Source organism: Citrus sinensis, chromosome 5 (genome assembly GCF_022201045.2).
Source record: "Citrus sinensis cultivar Valencia sweet orange chromosome 5, DVS_A1.0, whole genome shotgun sequence".
In the NCBI taxonomy this organism is placed as follows: Eukaryota; Viridiplantae; Streptophyta; class Magnoliopsida; order Sapindales; family Rutaceae; genus Citrus; species Citrus sinensis.
In genome coordinates this window covers 7,306,491-7,326,897 of record NC_068560.1, presented here as the reverse complement: position 1 = coordinate 7,326,897, position 20,407 = coordinate 7,306,491, and the positions used below count along the sequence as shown (strand labels likewise).

Genomic DNA, 20,407 nt, shown 5'->3' with positions numbered 1-20,407 from the left:
TGTAGAATATTTTTCCTAGCACCAATATCATGTGCAGGTCGGTCTTTTTGATGGGTCCTTACCATGTGGTAAGGGAATGTGGGTTAACTCTTACATAAGTTTATCTCTGATATCATATAACAGTTAACGAGTCTAACTCAACCCAAAAATTAACTCAAAAATTGAGGGTTATCCAAGTCATATATACTTAACTCAAATTCAATATTTAGTTGATGAAAAATATTTTTCCTAACAGATCTTAATACTAAAGAAAGACCATTTTTAAATGCCAACTTAAAATCAACAAAAAGTTTTGTGCACCTAGTACTAGAAAATGATTAATAAAGCTAAGCATTAATCACACATCAAGAAAAACATTAATAATTTGTTGATATTTGCACTCAATGGACTTGCGCCACCTGACCAAGTGTTTTCAAAATGTTTTCTTTTACTAATCACCTAAGTTCGAAAGTAGGATTAAAAAATCAATATGGATTTACCACTCCTATCTTTAAAAATAAATAATGAGTAAAACTTTGTTGATACTCCATAATGGCAACTTGATCTAGAATGACCTTAATTTGATCACAGGCTTATTGTATTGGTATTTATGGGGCAATTGCTAATATATATTTTCGAAGAACAAAATATACTAGCAAGGAGTTGATCTGATAATGATGCAGTGAAGAATTTGGAGAGTCTTGTCATTTTCTTAAGGTGTTGATATCTTCAAATGATGTGAACTGCCGAATTTGTCCTCGAATTTCTGTTGAACGTCTATAGTATTTTAATCGCTTTAGTATTGTTATCATATTTATATTTAAGAATGTATGCTAACCACCTTGAAAAAAAGTTATAACATTTCTTTAATTAGTTTATTTGAAGTCTTTGTTTATTTGTTTTATTGGCAATTGTTGACTTTATTGTATGCAGTGCAACTCTAACAAATGAAACGTACTAATATTGGCTAATTAGTTAATTAAAATTGACCATCCCTAATTAAAAATTAAAAATTAAAAATTAATCACCTAATCAAAATCGTTAAAGAATGAAATCTATTAATAATCTTGGCCAACAGCGGCTAAATTTATTATAATGACCTAACCTAACAAAAATTATTAAACAAATGAATTTATTATTAATATCCGCATTGGCTAATGATTTTATTGGCATTAATTACCGATCATGCTACAGTCATTCTTTAATGTCAATTTCTGAAATTTTCAAATGTATGAGAAGTCTCAACCTAAATGGGCCTAACTTGTGGGTATTTGATAATAGAGAAAGACTTGTATCGTTTTCATTTCTTCGGTCTTTGTTAAATCTTAAAATTATATATATAATATGGTACAAAATTAATTAATAATTGCCGATTGAAAGGCCAGTCGGACGATTAATTAATTAATCAAAGAATAAATCAGGTGGGCTTTTGATGTGAATGCATATCAGCACATGCGGATTAAAAGACTTAAATAAGACTAAGGAGGCAATTAAATAGTAAGCCATAAACTAGTCAACAAATATTGGTCAATGTCAATCATTTTAACAATAAATATAATATTTGCCGATTATGAATAACTATTATTATTTTTAGAGGAATATTAGTCATTGTTAAAGGCGGGGTCTTATCTGATGTACTTACCAGTCCCGTGTTATTCGCTAACACGCATCATTACATTGTCGTATAAAGTCTATACGTAATTAAGCTTATTTATGATCTCTCTTTGATAATTTCACAAGTATTTTCTAAGCTATTTGTCTTTATTTATATGTTCGTGGACAAGTCTCTAAATATTTTACACGTCGCATCATCTTCAGTTAACATTCCCTTAGCTAATAGAGCATAACTTTATCTTCGATGAGATTTATTAATTGACAACCTTAATAATTGTAGTCTTTGTCAATCGATTTATGGGGAATCCCTAAATTGACTGTATTAGAAAGGCTGTAATTTCACTTTCAGTACACGTACCCTTTAAATTATTCACATGAAATGAGAAACTCTTATGACATATTTGATCTGAAGAGAAGATGGAAAAAAAAAATCAGAAAAGGGATATATACACTCTCGACATTTGAGGAAATGATCACCCAAGGGTAGCTTTAGGTATAGGCGAACAAGACAGTCGTCTAAGGCCTCATATTTTAAGAATGCCTCATTTTTTGAGTATTTCCTTAATAATTCTCTAATTAATAAAAAAAATTTAATACGTATTTTAAGAAATTAAGAGTTATTTTTGATAAAAAAAATCTATTTTTGGAAATCTTAATTTTAAAGAAGTATAATTAATAATATTATTTAACCATTAGTTGATTCATTATTATTATTTCCAAAAAATTATTTACCTTTTTAATTATTCAATGTTAGAATCTTTGATTTTTAGTATTTGTTGGAATCTTTGATTTTTAGTATTTCTTTTAATTTCTATTAAAAACCTTATAATCTCAAGAATTAGTAAATGAAAAAAATTTCTTGTTCTTTTCTCTACAAAGAAAATTATTATATTCATTGGTTCATGTAAATAATTAGTTTTTTAAAATATAAAGTCCATTTTTATTTTTGAACATCAATTCATCATTTCAAAATTTTGTACTCTAGCATTTTAAATATTCTATTTGAAAAAAAATATTGTTTTTATTTATTTGTTTGTTTGTTTTTAACGGTTTTAATGGAATAAAAAAATATATCTTCTTGACTATTTTTTAGGTTTTATTTTTAAAATTTTTTATCTTTTTTATTATTATTGAAATTCAAAAATTAAAGATGAAATAAATTTTAATTCTTTTTATATGTCTTTGAGTATTGAAATTGTAAAATAAATAGAGGCCTCGTAAGAAAATTTCGCCTAAGGCCCCTCAAACTCTAAAGCTGGCCCTGTGATCACCAATATCATTAAATTTTGAAAAAGAGACACCAAGACCCTCTTTTAATGATTATATTCTTTACTTCTATTATCCCATAAAAATTGACTTTAAATTTTTTTTATAAATACAAATGTTATATAAATAATGTAATCTATGCAGTACACTAACAATATTAATATATTTTAATAGTTTAATAAATTCAAATATGTAAATTATTATATTTATTTTAATAATAAATTTTTATTTATTGTAGGATTTTAAATAAATATTTGCATTAAATACATTTTACAAGTAAAAAAATCTCACATACTAATAATATTAAATTATTATTTTACATAATATTCAAAATAATTTAAATTTTAATACATTTATTTTAATATTATGATTCTATTTATTATAAAATTTTCTTTAATATAATAAACAATATCTAATATATTGTAAAATATCAAAATATATTTTTTTTATATTGAAATTTTTCTAAAATGATATATTACTACATTAATTTTAATGTCATATTTTTATTTATTATAAAACACTAGAGTCAATTTTTTTCCGATAATAAAAGTAAAGGGTATTATAGTTAAAAGGGAGTGTTTGTGTCTCTTTTTTAAAACTTGGGGGCATTGATGACCATTTTCCCAAACTCTTAGGGTGTGGATATCCTTTTCCCGAAGAGAGAAATAAGTGGAGAAAGATGATTTTCATGTCCAATTAAACAATGAAAATAAGATTGACCCTTTTTTTTCACTCATTTTCACTTCCTCCCTTTCCTTTCCATTCACGTTCTCTTCTATCATTTCTTCCAACCAAGCATGAGCTTAAATGACGAAAGTTAATTAATTAGTAATTATCAGATACTGTAGGCTTGATTTACATCGACTTACCAATCACTGTAGTCATTCTATAACCATTTACAAATCATAAAACTACAAAACAATGGGTTCTTATGCCAAGGCAGAACTAGTATTTCTGGAATGGCCCGACCACCCCAAGTGGGAAAAAATGAGGAAAATTAAAAGAATTGAATAGAAAATTGACCCTTTTATGTAAATTCTACGTTACTGTGATAAACTCAAATGTAGTTACCATGATCTTTCACTTATTTTACGTGCTATTCTCTTATATTTTGTGACTACTTTTGAATTGTTGTAACTTATATATAATGTGACGTAGCAACTGCCCATTAAGGATCTCTAGTCATTTCCTAAAAAACGAAAGAAAAAATACAACGTATTTACATCCGTACACCACCAAAAATGATTTAACTGCAATCACCATCCAATATGCCCCTAATGATTCTTCTAACGTTAAAAAATTGTAATTTAATTGTTACTAAGGTAATTAAAAAGATCAACATCAATTTAAAACAGGAATGCGATATATGAAAGAATGAAATCAGATATCAGTCATAAGATTCCAGAGATATCATGTGTTATTAGAGATATTAAAAATTCAATACACATCCCAAATTTAAGAAGTCTGAAGTTTGAATCCCGCTCACATGAATGCAGTGGCAGTGCCCATTTTCAAATTTTTTTTATATATGATTTAATTATTTTGATTTTTGAATTGATTTATGCTTTTCTGAATTGAATAATATTTTGAACTTTAACTTATTGCCTGTTGATTATTATAAATAATAAAATAACAATGGTATGAAGCTAGTGGGTTAGTGGGTCTATAAAAGTAATATTTTGTAAATTATTATTATTATTTTTAGGATTTTGATGTGGCAAAAATCTTTAGTTCCTCTTTTAAAGTCTTTCACAATTAATTGTGCTTGTTTTTTACAATTACGGAGAAACATTACTCAAAAAAGCCACCACCACAACTCATAACGTTGTCCAAAGAAAGCAAATTATGGCTTAATCAAATGAATATTGAATTGATTCTTTGTTTGCCATGTTTATGTCCCAATGACTCATTTACAGATTAGCTAGTAAGAAAAATAATTGAGACTAACAATGATAAATTATATTCATTAGTTTATTTATTGTGACATTAGAATTGATTTTACCAGTTGTCACAACTACAGTAAAAATGATATTTTTTATTATGAATTTTGTGAAAAAAATTATCTATGAAATCGAATGGAAGATCAATGATTGAATGATAGTCTTGTTGTACACATAAAAAACATATATTTTTTAGTCTTGATAATAATATTATTCTTCAACATTTTATGAAATCAGAGCAATCACAAATTTTAAATTAACTGAGAACATATCAAAGAAACTAAAAAAACAAATCTGATCAATGAAATCAAGAAAAAAGAAAAAGGATTTGACATATAGAGATAACGTGGTTCAGTAACAAAGCACCTACAACCAGAAGTAAAAAATAGCAAGGCTTAGAACTTTTATTGAGTAGGATCAATTACTGAGGGATCTTGAGATACAAAGATTAAATCTTTCTTACAGAGAATTTTCTATCTCCCTTTTTAAATCACTCAAAATCTTCAACTAATGTACTGCTACAATCGGCTTGTTCCTTTTATAATTAACTTTAGAAACCAGTTGTCTGTTGTAATAGCTTCATCCAACAATGGACCCCACACACACCAGCTCAACTTCCCACCTTAGCAACAAATAACATAATGTAACCAATTAGCTTCACAAATCTCCACCTTAGTTTTATTCTATTCAATTTTCACCCAATCTTTGTTTCAACGGTAGAAAGTTTGGCCTGCAAGCTAACAATTCCAATCAAGTTCAATGGATCTCTGAACTTGAATGTAGGTAATGGGTTTGTTAGCATGTTTGCAGGATTGACCTTTGAGGGAATCTTGACAACATTCACCACACTATTGCCCATTTCATCTCTTATATAGTACATCTTTATATTGACATGCTTTGTTCTCTCATGATATTTGGGGTTCTTACTCAGCTTTATGGCACTAGAAATATCACAACTAGTAGAGATTGACTATTGCTAAAACCCTAATTCAGACAATAAGCCCTGCAGCCATATTGCTTCCTTAAGGTCTCTGTAAGAGTAATGTACTCTTCCTCAGTTGTTGAGAGAGCAACAAATGACTATAAAGATGCTTTCTAGCTTACTACACCACCACACGTAGTAAAAAAAAAACTAGTGATGTAGCTTCTATTGCATTCCAAGAATCCTAGTTGCAGCACCGAAATCCTTTATTTTAAGCTTAGAGTTTGGACTCTCTTGAGTCTTTTTAGTTCTTTTATTTTTTTACATGCTATGAGTATGTCATCAACATGTAGTAGAAGATAGATACCGTCACCAGAAAGCTAGAGCTCTGTAGTATGCGCAACTATCATATTGACTTCTACAGTGCTCATGTTTGATTGTGAACTCATCAAACCTTAAGTAACATTGTCTTGGTGACTGCTTCAAACCATGTAAGCTCTTCCAAGGTAAATGAATCATTATCTTCAGTCCCTTCTTTAATAAAATCCTCTTATTGAGCCATTAGTAACTCTTGATTAAGGTTACCATGCAAGAAAGCAGTCTTAACATCTATTTAATCTGATTTCAGATTTATAAGATGTAGTAATGGCCAACAAAACCCTTATAGAACTAGATTTAACCTCTATTGAAAATACTTTATTAAAATCTACTCCACCCTTTTGTGAACACCCCTTAGCCACAAGCCTAGCTTTGTATCTACGAGGTTCAACACCAGAAATTCCTTCCTTGAGTTTATAAATCCATTTACAGCTAATTAATTTCTTGTTTGAAGTTTTTTTAACTAAGACCTAGGTATTATCCTTCTTGAGTGAAGCTATTTCTTCTTTTATTACAGCAAGCCATCTTGATTTCTCATTACTTCTTTTAGCCTCCTTGAAGTCCTATGTTCTTCACCACTCACTTCATCTGCAAATCTAAGTGCATAGGAAATCAGATTGGCAATGCCATATCTTTTTGACATTTTAGGGACTCTTCTTTGTCTATCCCTTGTAGGATGATAGTTGTCCAATTATGATGATTTGTAGGCACCTTGAGGAGATTTAAAGTCACTTTCTTTAGCTCCCTGACTACTGACAAACTCCGCCTCCAACTCATCATCATTATCTACATTGATTGACAGTAAAGAGTGTACATTTAAAAAATCTAAAATTATCAATTTTTTACTTACAATGTTGATTAATGCACTCATTATTTTTAAATTATCTTAACTTTCCCCTAATAAATTTTTATGTTAAAATTTATTTACAATATGTTAATTTTTATATTGTAAATACTTCATGAATAATGAGGGAATTGAAACTAAAAGCGGGAATAAAGAAGAATTATTGAAGCCATTAATGCATTTATTAAGGAGATGTAATTAATAAAAAATATATATTTCAAAAAAAGGCAAAGTGGGCCATGACTATTGTGATAGTCAACTATCAGATATTTTCAATGTATAAAAAATTATAAAAAATAAAATAAAATAAAAAATAAAAAATGAAAGAAGAGGATCGTTCTTGCCTATGAAAGGCAAGGGGATGCAGGCAGGGGGTAGAGAAGAGAAGAGAGGAAGCTAAGACTGAGACTTAAAAGATATTTCTTATTTTGTGTAATTCATTCTGTTATAATATTTTTCGGAGGTTTGTTAAAGAAAATGAATTTTTTGTTCTTCAATTGAGTGGCTTATTTTCTGAACTAAGGTGAAAGGTGAAGCTTAATTATTTAAATTATTAATTATTTACTCTCTCAAGTAAGTCTTAAAATTTATTTTATTTATTGTATGTTTCTACCTTACCACTTTCTTTTACAGCATGTTAATTTATAGATCTAAATCTCTTCATATTTATATGGTATTTTTATATAATATTGACACTTCAATATACTTGTGGCACATTAGGTATTTGGTCCCATATTTATCATAGTAATGGTTAGCTAAAAATTAAATGGCATAATAATTAATTGGCCAAATAAATGTAAAACACAAATATGAGAGAGTGTTATAATCATAATTTGAAATCCGAGAGTGGATCCCAAAACCTTAGCATAATTTTAGATTAATCCCTATTAATTTCTTTTTCCATATTTAATTTTCTTTATTTAATAATTGACTACTAGATTTTAAATTCATTGTGGTTCGACCCCGGACTCACTATGTCATCCTATAACTAGAGATACTCTTATACTTGGGAGTAAACAACACTTTTGAATTGTATCAAATTTTTGGTACAGTTGCCAGGGAGTTTTCTAAATTTGGTATCATTTGTCTTAGCTTCTATCTTTTTCATTTTTGTAAAACTTTAGTTAGCAAACCTCTTTTCTTAAAATTTTAATATCATCTGAAAAATTTGTTAAAAACTTCACTTTGACCCATAAACTTTTGGAAATCAATCCTTAAACCGTACTGGAACTTAGATCTTTAGACTATGACTTATTCCTTGGACTTTGGACTTGAAGACTAAATGAACTTTGACCTTTGAATTTTGTGGACGTAAAGGACATGGACTTGGACCTTTTACAATTACCATTAAGGCCTAGAAATTAAATTGATTATCTAATAAGATAATCAGTCGGTAATTCTTAAAAGTTGTTAAAAAAAAAAGAGTCCACACCTTGAGGTAAGTATTCTTTCCTTTCATTCTTTTTAATTTTTGCAATTTATTTTTTGTAATTTATTTTTTGTTATTTTATATGGTTGGTTAACCGCCTATCATGTTAATTTTTATGTTTAATTATTCTTGTACATTAATTTGTGTAATTTATGTTTTATATTTTATTATATGGATGGTTCTGAAATACTACCTGAATTATTAAAATTTGTTAATTGTTCCTTTAATTATTTTATTTATGTGGCTGGTTTAACCATCTAATATTTTAATTTCATTTAATTAATCAATTAATTTATTTTACTTCACAATTATTTGTTTTTAATTTCTATACAGTTATATTATTTGTTTATTTAAATTTCATTTTGTTCTAATTGTGCAATTTTCATTTGGTATTTTATGCATTATCCATTTATTTGTGCATCATCTTCTTAATTTAACATACATATTTAGCATTGCATGCAATGTTGGTCTCGCATAGATAATGGTAGATTAATTAGAATATTACCTTCACCACCCTTAGACATGGCCGACATTGGAGCTAATTACTTCTCAAAACACTTAGATAGCCAAGCCTTACAATATCTTTATGATCAGCTTTGGACACTTAGAGATTTCATGCATCCTACAGAATAAGGTCACCATCATGCATAATTTTTCCTCCTGACTCATCTCGTTTTAATTTCAAACCTAGTATCATTCAACTTTTACCTACATTTCATGGTTTTGAGTTAGAAAACATATAATTGTGTTTGAGGAAATTTGAAGAAGTTTGTAACACTTGTACTGATCAAAATTGTAGTATGAACATAATCAGACTAAAGTTTTTCCCTTTCTCATTAAAGGAAAAAGCTAAAACTTGGCTACAAAATCTTAGGTTCTATCAGAACTTGGGATGAAATGCAAGCACAATTTTTGAAAAAATTATTCCCACCCCAAAGAATAAATTTTTTCAAAAGACAAATCACCACCTTTACTCAAAAATCTAGGAGGACTTTTTACCAATGCTAGGATCAGTACAAAGAGCTATTAAACATTTGCCCACACCACAATTTTGAAACATGGAGGTTGGTATCTTATTTCTACAAGGGACTAACATCCCAAAGTAGACAGGTCATCAAAATAATGTGTAATGGTGAATTTAAGGACAAAAGTCCTGAAGATGCATTAGATTACCTTTGCTATATAGTAGAGAATGTACAACTCTGGGATATAGTTAGGTCTTATGAGTCATCGAGTAAACCCTAGTCATCTCCATTTACTAGAGGCATATATGACACAACTTAAAAGTAATTTTTAACTCCCAAATATAAGAGTGTCTTGTTGTATTATAACTCGGTGAGTCTGAGGTCGATCCACAGAGAAAAGATTTAATTTGTTTATTTTATTTTAACTAAAAATTGAAATTAAAACTTAAATATAAACAACTTAATTTAAATGAAACTATGAAATTGAACTAGTTAGGGTTATGGATCCACTCTTAGAAGTAAATAAAACTTAATAAATTCTTTTTGCCCTTTTTTTAGATTTATTGCCCAAAAGATTAATTATATAAATTATTATTATTTTCCCTTTGATTTTATGATGGATTAAGTATTTATTGTGCCAAAATTTAATTTGTCTACAATAAGTCAAAATACCATTTTACCATACCTTATTTTAAGATATTAAGAATTTATTGTGCCAAATTCATTTGTTTGTCTACAACAAATCAAAATTTCAAAATATAAAATATGTATAAAATTAAATAGAAAATAATTTAATTTATAAAATTAAAAATAGAATTTGCTTAAATCATATTTATTTCCTAAGAGTTTCACCTTCCCCTAACTAATATCATTTAGTTAAGCATAATTAAAATAAAAAGAATTACTAAAATTGAATTACTTATAATTAAAAGTAATAAAAACAACTAAAATTGGAAATAAAACTAATTTTATTTATAAAAATAATTATACAAAATATTAAAAACACACCTGGAAATCAAGATTACAAAGAGATGGAGAGAATTTGAGAAGAAGAGAGTTGTAGAGAGATGATTAAAAACATAAAAATGAGGCTCTATTCATAGAAAAATAAATTCATAATCCAGTGCTTTGCGGTCCATCATAAGCTTCATGCATGTGCTCCTCACAAGCTTTAGATCAAGATCCAATGGCTGGTCAAACTTCAAAAGTCAACATCACATGTGGCATCGTTTGACTCGTCCGATTTGCCCAAAGAACGGTTGAGATTTGGCGGGTTAATGGGTGGATCGGGTCGACCCAAATACAAAGATTCGGATCCTACAACTTGCTTCACCAACCATTGCCACGTGGCACAATCATGGCCATTGAATCATGAACGGTTGAGATTTAGTCAAAATTGCCAGCTATCCCATGCACTCATATCTATTGTAAGCTCATTTCATCATTTAATAAGTGCTCGGTCAATAGGAAAAGTCAACTTTTTTTATACAAGCTCAACTTTAAGTCGACCTTGACTGATCTTAAGGTTTTCGGACCTCTGAAATCCAAATTTGACCTCCGTTTATCTGTTTGGAGCCTTGAATTACGTGAAATTAATATTTTTCCTAATAAACACATAAACATACACAAAATTAAATATATTTAAAACATAATTAATAATTCCTAATATATTACATAAACACAAATATAAATTTACCATAAGCATAAAATAACATATTATCGCTTGATAATTAAACAATTTTTAATACTAATGAATATACAACCTAATGAAGATCATGACCTTCAAGACAAATTTTCATCTTTAGGTAGAAAAATCGAAGCATTAGAGTCGAAAATGAATGATCATGTAATGTATATTCAAGATATTTCATGTCATGTTTGCGATTGTATTGACCACTTTATGTGGAATTGTCTGACAATGCCAGCTTTGAAAGAAAGTTTGCAACAATAGGTAAATGTCGTTAAGAATTTCAAAAAACCGAATCCCAATCCATACTCCAAAAACTGCAACTCTAGTTGAAGAAACCACACAAATTTTAGTTGGAGAAATGACAATCATGCACAACCTTCACAATAAGCTCCTTCACGTCAGAATTTCCAGAACTTCCAGAATTATCCACCATATGTTCCACCTCCAAGAAAAAACTCTAGAAGAAACATTGCATCTATTCATTGAAAAATAAGAGTTTATCAATAACCAAATCATGCAAACCTTAACCAATTTGATAAAAGCTGTCTCTAAACTTACATCATCTCTCACCATACATGAAAAGGGTAACTTTTTCCCAAAAAATACAACCCTAATCATAAAGAACCGAAGGACCTGCTCGAAAGAACAACCTGAACCAAACCCCAAGAGTCAACAACATCCTCAAATAGGTAATATAGGAAACCAAAGTATGAGCCAAGTCAAATTGGTTATAACCATTTGTGGGTTGTAAAGTTGTCGAAAACCATATTTTAAACCCTCTAAAAATAGTAGGGATTCAATTTTAGAGAATAGAGAAGAGTCTGTTGAACTTTCAACCCATGAAGAAATAGCCAACTCTCCTCATGTACCCCATTTCCTCAAGCACTAATCAAGCCAAGAAATCAAACCACAGTCCAGAGATTTATAAAGCTTTTAAATAAGTGAAGGTTAACATTCCTTTGCTAGACATCAATAAACAGGTACCATCTTATGCTAAATTTCTGAAAGTCTGTGCATTGTGAAAAGGAAATATAAGGTGCAAAAGAAGGCTATTCTAATAGAATAGGTAAGTTCCATTCTCTCAGCTAATAATGCCTTAAAATAAAAGGATCTTGGTTGTCTAACTATTTCTTGCATTATTGGGGATCATAAAATTGGATATGTTGTACTTGATCTTAGTGCCAGTATTAATTTGCCTCCTTACTGAGTGTACCGACAATTCAATCTTGGTGAGTTAAAACCAACATCTACCACTCTTTTTCTTACTGATAGATCGATAAAGATACTAAAAGGGAAAATTGAAGATGTATTAGTCCAAGTTGATAAATTCATATATCTTGTGGATTTTGTTATTTTAAAAATAGAACCAATTGCTGATGAATGTAAGTAAATTCTTATCATATTAGGTTGACCATTTTTAACTACTACTAATGCTTTGATTAATTACATGATGGAGTAATGAAATTATCTTTCAGCAACATGATGTGGAACTCAATGTGTTGAACATGTGTAAACGGCCTCGCAACACAGAAGATGAAGATAGTGAGAATAAGGATATTGAACTCATTGAACCAATTATTGAGGAGCAAATTTAGGATGAGAAATTTAGAAACTCTATGGAAATTTATTTTGCCAATTCTTTTAAACCAAGTAAGGAATCAGAATGTAATATTGTTAACATATGCTCAATGCTTGCTTCTACACAGGTACCTGAAGATGATTGTGGCCAATTGAACTTTGAAGACACGATATACCTTAGAGAGACAAAGGAAGAGAAAGCACCAAAACTGGAATTTAAAACCCTTACCAGAAAGTTAAAATATGTGTACCTCAAAGATCAACAAACCGATCCAATGGTAATTTCTTCCCAACTTACAAGCGACCAAGAAGAGAAAAATGCCAAGAATTATAAGGAGTGGATGGAAATCTTTCATGACAAGCGTATCACAAGGAAATCTTTTAGATCAAGGCAAAAAGTGTTTTTTTTCAACTCTCTCCTACATCTATTTCCAAGTAAGTTACATTTTTGATGGTCTGACTCATTTATTGTTCATAGTATTTTTCCATATAGGGTCGTAGAAATTAAAAATCCAAAGGACGATATTACATTTAAAGTTAATGATAAAAAATTGAAACCATATCTGGAATACCAACCAAGTGAAGCAGACACCGAAATCAATTTGAGTGACCCACCAAATCTTAATTAAGTCTTTTGTCTTAACTTTTTGTCATTTCGTTTTAATGTTACTTCATCGTATGAATTGTTTGATTTTTCTTTTTTTTGTCTTAACTTTTTGTCATGTTCCAATTAAGTGTGTTGTTTGACAATTATGTTCATCTTACAGCTTTTTATACATGTCATGAGTGCTTATATGAGAAGAATCGTTTTCAATCATGTTAAAGAACTTTTACGAGTAAAATTTCGCCTAAGAAGCTTAATCTACATTTGTAAATCACATCCTATTTGGGATCTACGATCACCGGTGTTAGTATCCCATATTGAAGATCTAGAAAGACAACTTAAGGAAATAAAGGGTACTATTTGTTAACTTTAATTGAAACTTGAGGTAAATTCAATAAAAGGATGAAGGTCAGTTATATGTTTAATTATATTCATTGTGTTTTTATTTTTCTTTTTTTTTATTTTTCGTCACTTTTGACTTGATTTTGCAGATTTGATTCATTTCCTTGATATGTTTTGATCTACTTTCTCGTATAAATAGCGGATAACGATACTCTATTGTAGGCTCTGGGGAAGTCGGAATAGGAGAGCACTCATCTTGGGGTGGGCTTACTACTTAGATGCTTTCAGCAGTTATCCGCTCCGCACTTGGCTACCCAGCGTTTACCGTGGGCACGATAACTGGTACACCAGAGGTGCGTCCTTCCCGGTCCTCTCGTACTAGGGAAAGGTCCTCTCAATGCTCTAACGCCCACACCGGATATGGACCGAACTGTCTCACGACGTTCTGAACCCAGCTCACGTACCGCTTTAATGGGCGAACAGCCCAACCCTTGGAACATACTACAGCCCCAGGTGGCGAAGAGCCGACATCGAGGTGCCAAACCTTCCCGTCGATGTGAGCTCTTGGGGAAGATCAATATTGCTTCGATCTGAGATCTTGGAATTGGAATAAGTTCGACAGCAGATCACGAAATCTTAGTGATCTTCTCTATCTAATGAATAGGGAGTTCGTTTTGAAATCGTCTGCCCTACACCACCCCCCGAGTATACGCTTCAATAGGAATCACACAAGGGTAGATTGATACAATATAAACCTCTAGTAAAATACCCGCATGTAACCCAACAGATAAAGTACATTACATAGTCCATTTTAGGGATAGGCGACTTACTCGTTCAGTGACTTTGGCACTGGACGTTCCCAAAATTGGTACTATCGGGTCAAGTGAATTCAATAATAGACACTTGTTGGCATTCCAGCCTTCCTTATCTTTTTAGGACTTAACCAAAAGAGAATCTGGTACTTCTTTTTCTTGGTCCTGAATATCTAAATAGGGCAAACCGCCCTGTGGATATCTTTCCTTCAGAACAAAAGAATTCGAATTATGCTTGGTCAACTAGAATGTGTATTATCCATACAGGGGATCTTCCAATTGAGAAGATCGATCGACCTGAGATAAAGAGAGTGGTCTATCTATTTTATTTAGTTATTGAGTAAAATTAATGATTCATTATTGGAGCAGATAGCAACAACCATTTCATCCGACATGCGTATTTTTTATTTTGCAATAGATTTACATCTTTATCTTTCATTAATGGAAATTTTTTAATGTAATTCGTAATAGCTCTGGTGGTTCGCTGTTCATTATTTTCAGTTTCTCACAATAACTGAACCCCATAATCAAGCATGGAAGAAATACAATACAAATTACATAAGCGTTTTCCTTTTCTCCTTCAAAATGCTCCTAAGAAGATTTATAAAGGTCATTGTGAAGAACTGCATTTGTTAATGATCAATAAGATTCCTACTGACATTTGTTGGTTAATTGAAGTAAAAATGCAATTGGTAGGTGAGTTATCTAATCCATTTGTTTCTTACATACCTGATTTTGATAAAAACACATTTGCTAAAAGAAAAAGAGATAAGTGACTTGGCTCTAAATATCCTAAATGTGTAAGAGTTGCTTGCAATAATCCACGTTACAAAACTTTAAGAATGGTTTTTGTAAATCGTGAAGATAAAATCAAATTTGTTAATGATAGCATAAGAAAATAATCATCAAATGATATCTTTGAGATGTATCTGAGCAAATACGTGTAATGTGAGATTCATAATTTATGAAAGTTGTTTTAAAACGAAAGTGCATAGTTTAGTCTTGAGAATCTGACTCTAAAGAACCATGTTTGCCAGTTTATAAGAAAATTGAATGAGAAGCTTATCCTGGACCCATAAAGGGCGTTCAAGTGATTACTGGAAGTAAAATCAGAGGAAGATGTGAGCCACAATCACAATTATCAGTAAATATCCTTTTATTTTACTATTCTTTTATTTTTTGTATTATTATTTTTTTGTATGATTTTATATCTAATCACGGTTTGCTTTTTCTTTTTGCTCTTGAATTATTGAGCCAAAAGCTTTATGTGTCATTTGATAAACACACACCCCATTTACAGCTGTGTATCATTGTGTCTGTCACGAAGATATTTAAATAAGGGTTCCTTTTCAAGCACTCACAAATTGTTTTTTTTTTTAAGAATTGTTCCAATGATAGTAACTTCGAACATACAACCTAAGAAAATTTATGTGCTTTCTGGATTTCGTTATGGAAAGCATAAGGAGTTTATTTAGGCAACCGTTGATCTTGGTCGTGCTATAGTAGAAAGAAAACCACATCTTGTATATAGAGGAGGTGGCCGAGGGTTATCAAAGCTTGTCTCATAAGCTATTTTCGTTCGAAGAAGCCTTAAAAGCCCTAAAAGCCTTAAAACCTTTGGGATGTCTGCCCCGCCCACCAACTGGAGAAGAGTTAGATTCTCAAGTATGCAAGAAAGAAAATCCAAAATGTTGAATCATGTTAACACCTTCATTTTCTTGCCAGGAGATCTTGCAACTTTAGAGGTGCTGATTACATTTGATTTTTGGGCTCTTTTGAATATCCATAAAAACTCATCGGTTAGTTAAATGTTAATAACTTTTGTGATGGCTTAATAATATTTCTTAATCATTCAATCAAGAATTATTTCATTCCATCCTTAGTGAAAAAACTTTTTATTTGTGCTCTTACTGCTAACGAGTTACTTGATTTTTTCAAGCTTACAAACCAAAGCCAAATCTCATAACTTTGGTGTTGGATTGTTCAATTAATGATGATGGTAGTAATCCGCATAAAAAGTATAAATTAAATTTAACTCTCCATTTATAAATATTTTCTAGCAATGGCCAAGTAATGTCTTTTAAATTCTACTTCTTTCTTTGAAGACATTGAGGACAATGTCTCCTTCAGGATGGGGAGAGGGAATAGTTGACAGTTGTTAAATGTCTCAGTCATAATAGTGTTTTTACTCATTTTTGTTGTAAAAATTAACTTTGGATAAATTTGAGTTGAAGATGGCTGCAAATGAAGTGTAGTGACTCTAAAATCATACCTTCTTAGTTTTAGAGTTTGTTTCTAAAACAAAAAAAAAAAGAATTTGTTTTCTAACTTTTTTCTTTTTTTCTTATCTTAATCATCTCCTTTAAAGTTTCTGCAATCAGTTCAGATGTGATCACTCCAACTTCTTCTTTTATTATGTTTTCCTTAATTTTTTTTTTTTAAAAAAAGTTTTTTTTTTGTGTCGCCTTTAAACTTGAATAACATGATGACTTACAAATTTTGGTATTTGCATTATCTTTGACCTTGAGTTATGTTAATCGAGAAATTTGATGAGTGAAACTAATTAAGCCATTTGAAGGAATGTACATGTCATAGTAAGTCCAAGTGAGTTTTTAAACTTATTATCCTTAGAAAGTAGCCTTGTTTGCCTATACAACTTTGCAGTTTATTATACAAGATCTTTATATTTTCTAAAGTCCATTGAACAAATGGATATTAAATATTTTTTAGAGGCTTAAAAGATGATAGTAAGGCTATCTTTGAATCTTTTGGGCCTTTTTAGCCATCCTTACTATAAAGTATACATAATTAACCCCTTTGAACCTATCCATTAAAAAAAATAAATTTTGGTAACCTATCATCTTGTCCCACTGAAATGTAGGGTATCACCTTATGTTTTATATTTTCTAACAACCAATTATGTTTGAAAATAGGGATGATTATGTATTCTTGAAAATGGTTCTATAAAAAAATAAATTAAATATAATTTGAAAAAAAAATCCAAGTGAAAAGCACCTTGTAATCTCTAAAAGTCCTCTATTTTCCAAACATATATTTTATTTTTCATATTATCCATTCTTTATTAGTCATGTCCCTAACCTACATTAAACCTTAGTAAAAGTCCTTCTTGATTTTAGGAAACTATAGTCTAATGTAGAAGCTGGTAATATGGACTAAAAGATGCCATGATGCATAAAAATGGAAATAAATTAGTTTTGCTAGTAATTCTTTTGACTTGAGATCATTTTATTGCTTAGTTGTAGCCATTATTCTTTCATCTTGATGAGAGCATGTGACATTATTTTATTATTCTCTCAATCTACCACTCCTGAAGTGACTTTTTTCATATTTTTCTTTTAAGAGAGTCACTTTTAACCGTGAGATTTTTGACCTTGACATATTACTCTTAAAAGTGGCACTACTAGAAAAAATGGCTTTTATGACGGGCATTACCCGTCATCTATCATGTTGCATGATGGTTGAGCAACCGTCATTGATTCCGGTGTCAAGAAAATAAGATGACTGATTTTATGTCATTTTATGTATGACATATTATCTGTTACGATTCTGTCATAACTGTTTTGATGAAAAAATTTCACGCGTGACTAATATTTGTCATAAACACTTCCATTCATGACTAATATATGTCATGAGATAATGACATAAATAAATTTGGTGGGATTCTAAAATCTTGAATGAATTTTGTTGAGATTCCAAGATTTAGCTGATATTCATATTTTTTTATTATTCCATTATTAATTTATTTCATTAGTTATTATTTATATTTAATTAAATTTTAATTTTGAATTATATAAATATGTTTTATAAACTATATTTCAATTTAATTTTCCAAATTCAAAAAAATAAATTTTAATTTCATAGGTATATATATTAAAATCAATACTATAAAAGAATGTGAATTTAAAATTAGTATAAAAAAGCCATACGTAATTTCAAATTTTGGCATAATTCATAAACAAAATATTTATTAGTTGGATATATAATCCTTCCCAACAAATATAAAGAAAAAAAAAACAATTTCAAACCAAGTAGCTGCCACTGCTGGGAATAATGCCTCTTCAAAACATCACCCCCACCATCTTTGAGAGCAAGTTCTTTTCGTCTTGGGCACCAAGCAGGGAGTAGCTAGCTTCTCAAACTTTCCTTTTCGTTCCTTTCAGCTGGGTTCTGTCTTCCATTGGCTTTCAGAGCTTCTCTGCTTCTGTTGGCCACTTTGCTTTTAGTCTCTACAAGTGTTTTATCTAACAATGAGGAGGAATATCTGCTGGAGAAGGATGCTACTTACCCCAAAACCCCAGTACCTGCACCAGCTCCTCCTAAGGCTCCAGTTAAGCCAATCACACCACCACCAGTAGTGAAGCCACCTACCACTTATCCACCACCAGTGAAGCCACCCACAACTACTCCCCCACCAGTGAAGCCGCCAACAGTTGCACCACCACCACCAGTGAAGTCACCACCAGTGAAGCCACCCACAACCACTCCCCCACGAGTGAGCCCACCCAAAACAGCTCCTGGCCCCCAAGTTCCCTCACCAGCATCTCCACCAATGCCTATTGTGAGGTCAAACAAAGATTGCATCCCACTATGTGCAGCAAGATGCAAGGCACATTCCAAATGTTTGTGGAAGAGCTTGCACTACATGATATGTTAGGTGCAAATGTTTTTCTAGTGACTTTCTGTGTCACTACAAGATTGTGCATGTAGTGTGTTAAGCCATGGTTGATCTACTTCTATAGTTTCTTGCTGAAATTTCCCTTGTTAATCCTAGACATTCATATATAAAGTAGTGTATTTTTAGTTTTTTTTAAAAAAAAGTTATTTTCGTCCTTACCTTCTTCACCAGAGCAACGATGAGCGATGGATTTCTTCAAAACTAAAACAATTTTGGGAAATTAAATAGCCAAGCTTCAACATTACTTTCTAGAAAACTTCAAAATAATTCGGGAGTTTCTTGTCATTGTGATCAATTAGAGACCTTTTCCCTTTTTTATGTAAAAAGCAAGATAGAATCAACAATAAAAGAACACAAATGCAAAATAAAGATTTGTTACCTGGGCCAATAAAGAGTATGCAAGAGTGCACAACCCATTAACACCAATGTAACTTGGAGGTGAAGAAGGAAATGGAGTAAATTGACCACCCACTTCAAGCTCCCCAGTCACCCTTCCCACGGTTGCACCAGAGCTCTCTCCACCACCACCTCAGTTTTACTCCCCACAACAGCCCCTTCAAAATCCGACCGCCACCACTGCCAGAAGTCGTGAGAGTTGTTGCGACCAGCCATCGAGTTTGTGCGGGTCATGGATCTCGATTCAAAATCTGACCGCCACCACTGCCAGAAATCGCGGGAGTTGTTGCGACCAGCCATCGAGTTTGTGCGGGTCATGGATCTCGATTCGCGGCATCCCGCCACGCGCTGGCACTACCACCGCTTCCATGGGTCTTCGCATGGCCTGAGGTTTTTCCAATCGAATAATGACAGCTGATTTAAGTGGGAGGTTGAGTGCTATGAGTTGAGTGAGAGGCTGAGGTGATGGCGGCTGTGAAGGTTTCGTTTTCTTTGGCTGAGACTGAGTTAGGGCTTTGTTGACTAGTAAGGGTTAGGACTGCTTATTCGCTATACAAAAAGAAAACATACGAAACACTTAATTTTTCTAAGTGTTGAAAGTTTGGATCTTTTAAACTATAACGCTTAAACAACACCGTTTAACCTTTTTTTTTAATAATTACAAAGTAAAATTTTTTTGTTAATGGCATTTTGGTAAAATAAATCAATTTAAAAACGATGTCGTTTGAACCCATGATTGATGCCTGTCAAGTTTTATAAATGATTAAAAAAATAAAAACATAACATGACATGTTTCTACCAATGATAAATGACTTAAATATATGAGTCACGAATATGTCATAACAGTTTGACAAAAAGAAATTAGTCACAAAAATATCATTCTTTGATGATACTTTCATGATAATTCGATATGTATCATAAATTTTCTATCATAAAAACGCAGTTTTTAGTA

At 31.0% G+C, this 20,407-nt stretch overlaps 1 long non-coding RNA gene across 2 annotated transcripts; it reads right to left on the bottom strand.

Annotated features, from left to right (window-relative positions):
* Positions 1-18,269: 18,269 nt before the first annotated feature.
* On the bottom strand, positions 18,270-20,033 carry LOC112497504 (uncharacterized). 2 transcript variants are annotated; one of them, XR_003064286.2, is made up of 2 exons: positions 19,439-20,033; positions 18,270-19,260 (listed from the first exon to the last, which is right to left on the bottom strand). It is a non-coding gene; the product is annotated as an uncharacterized LOC112497504 (long non-coding RNA). The 2 variants fall into 2 exon arrangements; XR_008054460.1 differs by having other exon boundaries at positions 18,270-19,151.
* Between the last annotated feature and the right edge of the window lie 374 nt (positions 20,034-20,407).